Raw genomic sequence first — 6,000 nt, 5'->3', positions numbered from 1 at the left:
AAATGTGAATTGACTTTTAGGATGACTGCACTGTATCTATACGTTAGGTATATTGACACTAGAGGTGCCGTTTGTACGTTAATATGAATGTTGGAGCATTCGGGGCGATGGCTTCTCCTGCTTTCCCCGAGTTTAAACTGACCACTTCTCTCCTCTGCCTCTCACCAGCTCAAACAAAACAGTTTTATTTTGAAAGTTTGTGGCATCTGCCCTTCATCTTTCTCCCTTCCCTTTCTCCCTCTCTCACTACCTCCCTCTTCGCTTTTCTCTCCGGTGCCAAAAGAAAAATGATACTTTTTAACGGATTAGGAAAATTAAAAGATTACTAGGAGAAAGGTGGGGAAAAAGAAATCAACGGTCGTTCTGAAAGAAGTAGAACTTTCTAGAAGCAAGATGAATGGGGGGAAAAAAGGAAGCATTATTTGGAACTCTGGGACGAAGCATCCAAGTTATTTATTTTCAAAATGGGTGATTTCGCGTTTTTTCCGCTATTATTTTGCTGCATTCAATAAAGACATTACCTTCTCATTTTTTTGTGAATGTGTTGCTATCCTCAGAAAAACAAGACCAATGTGACCTTCCGTGCCCACAGCGCTGAAGTAATGTTTGAACAGCCTCAGTGTAACATTTGGCTTGATTGTCTACATGTTGTATACACCCCCAGCCCTCGTTTGTTAGCCATTAGCCTTGAATGCAACATCCCCCTGGTCAGCAGCTGGTCACATGACTGCAGCACTGGGGGCTGGAGACTGGTCAGCAGCTGGTCACATGACTGCAGCACTGGGGGCTGGAGACTGGTCAGCAGTGGTCACATGACTACAGCACTGGGGGCTGGAGACTGGTCAGCAGCTGGTCACATGACTGCAGCACTGGGGGCTGGAGACTGTGCGGTCAGCAGCTGGTCACATGACTGCAGCACTGGGGGCTGGAGACTGGTCAGCAGCGGTCACATGACTGCAGCACTGGGGGCTGGAGACTGCGGTCAGCAGTGGTCACATGACTGCAGCATTGGGGGCTGGAGACTGGTCAGCAGCGGTCACATGACTGCAGCACTGGGGGCATGACTGCATCAGTAGAGGGCAAATGGTAAATGGTTGACGTTTATATAGCGCCTTTATCCAAAGCGCTGTACAATTGATGCTTCTCATTCACCCATTCACACACACACACACACACACACACACACACACACACACACACACACACACACACACCAATGGCGATTGGCTGCCATGCAAGGCACCAACCTGCTCGTCAGGAGCATTTAGGGGTTAGGTGTCTTGCTCAGGGACACTTCGACACATCCCGGGTGGGGGATCTAACCAGCAACCCTCTGCCAGACGACTGCTCTTACTGCCTGAGCCAATGAGACGACTGCTCTTACCGCCTGAGCCAATGAGACGACTGCTCATACCGCCTGAGCCAATGAGACGACTGCTCATACCGCCTGAGCCAATGAGACGACTGCTCTTACCGCCTGAGCCAATGAGACGACTGCTCTTACCGCCTGAGCCATGTCGCCCAGGGCGATGGTGGCACTCGCTCACAAACGGCTGCGGCCGCACCATACGTCTGCGTTGTAAGGACACCGAATGCTTCAGCTTCAGTTTAGTCTGAACGCTGGGCTGACTGCCTGTTCCTCCGGTCGAGGCTGGTCAGACTCCTGGGGGCTGGGCTGAGTGGAACCCATGCAATGGATGGGTTTGTGAATGGAACGAAAGCCCAGGTCAGCAAACCCCTCCCGATGGTGTACTCAAGGTGTGCGAGTGGGTATGCGTCTGGGTGGCTGTGCTTCTGTCAGGGTCTAAGATTTCCCTTCCGGAAAGGACAGCATTCCACTTTATACACAGCCAGCATCTCCACTGCAGTGTCCACCTTCACCTGCCCTCTGTTCCCATGGCGATCAAAACAATGTTTCTTTGGTCATATCCAGGCTATCCAATGCAAGAGGGGTTCCACAATGAAGCTGTACCTTCATTTAATGGTCAGTGGATTTGGAATATTTCAGTCTATAAACTCCATTATGCCATTTGGCTCGCAGTAATGACAGATCTTTGGATAGTTTTGGGAGTGTTGGGCAAGAAAGAGCTGACAAAAGAAGATGAAGCAGGATTTAACAAAATCAATGGAGTGCCCCATGTCGTTTTAGCGTCGGTTTCAATTTGGCCAGTAGATGGCGGTCACGTATAGCTAATGCTGGTAAAACATTTTTTTATTCATTTAAAATCTTGCCGAAAATACTTATCCATCGGTTTTTATTTTTAGGTTATATCGTATGTTTTAAGTAAACAGCGCAGCATTTATTGGCCTACCTGATCTGCAATTAGAATCGCCAGGATTACTGTCGTTTTGATAAATTGCTTATGGGAGAAGATATTAGCTATAAGCTAAATGTAATTACCGAGCGCTTACGGCCCAGATTTATATTTTCAATATTGTTTAATATAGCCTAATTTAAGATATGCTGGGTATTCCTTTAATTAAACTAATTGCCATAGGCATCGTCTTTGCCACTTCAGATAGCGCCACGTGGGTGAAAACGACGAAGACTGCTGCATTTTGCTCGGTTGTCATGGCGATCATTGTCCTCAGTACAATCTGCTGCAATGGCGTCATTGGAACCGTGACTACACAGGCAAATATATATATATATTTTATGAAGGTGGCTGGTCCAATATATATATATATATTGGACCAGCCACCTTCTTAAAAGCAAACGAACAAAAGGGTATTTATTTCTCACCAATACAATACGAGTAAACTAAACTCTACAATATCCGGGGTTGCTAATGTTATGTTAGCGTTAAGGTTGAAACGATTTACCAATTTCTCTGAAAATTTGGACCCATTTCAAAATGAGCATCACAGTTGCATCATATTATTACATTGATTTTTGGCCTGAAAACGCATGAGATACAGAAGTGTAACACAGCAACGAACACGCTGGTGGTGAAGAACTACATCACGGAAAAGCTTTCTTATTGTAACTTACACTTTGACCAGCGGTGCCAAAACATTTGCACACAATATAAGTAGGTAATCGACTATACTACCCACGGGCCAATGAACAATCATTACACTACTACATGCGTAATTCATTGCAATATTTAGTTTGATCCCAATTCAACGAATTGTTTTAGTTGATAGTTGTTTTTGATGTTCATTCGATGTTTTGCATATCACCCTGTTCAGTTATATTTGTGGATATGACTTGAAGGAGGGCATGTTTCAGTGATCTTTGAGATAGAATTCCAGGTTTGGTTCCATTACAAGCGATTACTTGGAATTGTGCTGTGCTTGAGGAGGTAAAATGGTACATGAGATTGACAGTAGGTATATTCTTCCCATTTTCATGATGATTTTCATTACTACAAATGATGTCTCGAGAAGACTTGGACATGTTACTGAAAATAGCACTTTCTCAGAGGGTCATTTAAATAATAGTTTGATCAGCTAAAACAAAACAGCAGAATTGTAAAGTTTTTTTTGTTGTTGTTGTTGTTTGGTGTTGTGTTTGTTGTAAAGAAATAGTCAGTAGATCCGGGAAGGCAGGAAAAGCAGGGCGACACCTCTTTCAGTTATGTGAAAGTGCAAAGGTTAGGGTGGCCTCTATTGCCGTACACTCCTCTGTGCCACGGGTCTCAAGTGCTCTGTTTTGTGACTGAGCCAAAGGAATTGTGGGTAAATTCCAAGTGACCTGGTTAGTCAGTTGACTGCAAAGTGGGGGAGGGGAGCAGCTCTGAAGGGCAGGGGGAAGAGACAGCACTTCAGCCAGATGTTGGGAACATTGACACGACAGACGTCAGAGAAAGCAGTCAATCTATCACAAATTTTCAAACGCGCACACACACACACACACACACACACACACACACACACACACACACACACATACACGCACACATTTGGTTTAATAAAATACTTCAGTGATTTGGTAGGATTTTATTTCTAATTCTCACATTTTAATTTGAGTACATCTTGAGTTGGAAGGGTAAATAGCAGGTGCGGAGTATCGATGCTAATGCTTGATTTGCAAAGCGGTTAGATCCCAGTTTACACGTCTCTAATACTGCTTATGAATCTGGAAATTAATGTCTACTTTCCAAGGCTGTTTCACGTCCGCCCCCCCTTCCGTTTACGATGGCCGCCCCCCCCCCCCCTGGTATCCCAGCCTCCTCCTCCCCCAGTGAGGTGCACCTCGGCGGGTTTTAAACAGACGAGAACGGCTCCCTGTGTGTGCGGGATCGCCCTTCCCTGGGGCTCCATGCAGGACCCTGTGTTCCGCAGTGTGACGGATCACATGATCCGACCCGGCCCATCTCTCCCACATCATTAGCTGGGCCGCGCGAGCCTGCAGGGCTCCTGGTTTAATCCCCCACCCCCACCCCCACCCCCGGCCCCCCTGCGCCCGAGACCCCACACGCCACCGCGGTGGGCTGCGGAGCACGCTGCCTTCATCATGTCTCTGTTTCCATTTCGGCTCCACCTGTGCCCGTCTCCAGCATTTCAGCCCCTTAATGAGGATCATACCCAAGCAGGTGGCAGGTAATGTTAGTGCTGTTCTGTTCTCCACTGTCCCCTTTGTTTTTTGTTCAAATAAAGGTGGATACGGGTTGAGCTGCACAATACAGAGTATGGAATAATCAGCACTGCACAATACAGAGTATGGAATAATCAGCACTGCACAATACAGAGTATGGAATAATCAGCACTGCACAATACAGAGTATGGAATAATCAGCACTGCACAGTACAGAGTATGGAATAATCAGCACTGCACAGTACAGAGTATGGAATAATCAGCACTGCACAGTACAGAGTATGGAATAATCAGCACTGCACAGTACAGAGTATGGAATAATCAGCACTGCACAGTACAGAGTATGGAATAATCAGCACTGCACAATACAGAGTTTGGAATAATCAGCACTGCACAATACAGAGTATGGAATAATCAGCACTGCACAGTACAGAGTATGGAATAATCACCACTGCACAATACAGAGTATGGAATAATCAGCACTGCACAATACAGAGTATGGAATAATCAGCACTGCACAGTACAGAGTATGGAATAATCAGCACTGCACAATACAGAGTATGGAATAATCACCACTGCACAATACAGAGTATGGAATAATCACCTTTTGTGCGCATTAGTGTGACACCTCCCAGCTTCCCCAGGCAGAGGAACGGAGCTTAATCACACATAGGGTGTCTTCACAGATCTGTCGCTGGGCAGAGGAGAGGCTGCCTGTCAGCTGACCAGCACAGCACAGCTCCTTTTGTTTGCTTTGTCTTTGCTCCAGCAGTGTTAATATTTGGCCTTTTTTTATTTTTTTATTTATGTAGTTATTTGCATATTTTACTTTTATGGTCTTGCCACCTTTTCATTTTCATGCTTGGAATAGAACCACACTGTTGGTGAGGTGGAACATGGATGTGGCTTCTGCCAGGAAGGAAAAATACATTTGTGTGGTGTGGTTCAGTCTGAATGCTGGCAAAGCTAAGCTGTGTGCACTGCATTTTTTCACATGCCTGTGTGCATGTGTGCATGTGTGTGTGAGCCTGTGTGTATGAGTGAGCGTGTGTGAGTGTATGTGTGTGTGCGTGTGTGTGTGAGCGTGTGTCTACGAGTGAGCATGTGTGAATGTATGTGTGTGTGCATGTGTGTGTGAGCGTGTGTGTATGAGTATGAGTGTGTGTGCGTGTGTGTGAGCGTGTGTATGAGTGAGCGTGTGTGTGTGTGTGTGTGTGTGTGTGTGTTTCTGGATGTGTGTGTGTGTGTGTGTGTGCGTGCGCGGGGGAAGTGCGCTGAAGTGGTTCTGGCGCAAGCAGACTTGAGCCATGCTGCAGCGGGGAGCAGCGTTTTGCCGCTGGGGGTGTTCCTGTTTGGGGGGGCAGCTCGCTCCCGGCAGACCTGCCCCCACACTGCTACAGCTCTTATTGTCGGTCAGCGACTTCCCAGGAATGTTCTGAACAGTCACTGAAAAGGAATGCA

At 46.5% G+C, this 6,000-nt stretch overlaps 1 protein-coding gene across 1 annotated transcript in view; it reads left to right on the top strand.

The window, feature by feature from the left end:
• Positions 1-528, top strand: part of LOC133140231 (2-oxoglutarate dehydrogenase complex component E1-like) — a 44,126-nt gene extending 43,598 nt beyond the window's left edge. The window contains 1 exon segment of the mRNA XM_061259932.1: positions 1-528. This exon segment is cut by the window's left edge and continues 1,060 nt beyond it. The gene's annotated coding sequence lies outside the window, so the exon portion shown is untranslated.
• Positions 529-6,000: the final 5,472 nt, after the last annotated feature.

The sequence above is a fragment of the Conger conger genome, chromosome 11 (genome assembly GCF_963514075.1).
Source record: "Conger conger chromosome 11, fConCon1.1, whole genome shotgun sequence".
NCBI lineage: Eukaryota > Metazoa > Chordata > Actinopteri > Anguilliformes > Congridae > Conger > Conger conger.
Note: the sequence above shows the minus strand (reverse complement) of the source record. Positions and strands in the feature narration are given on the sequence as shown.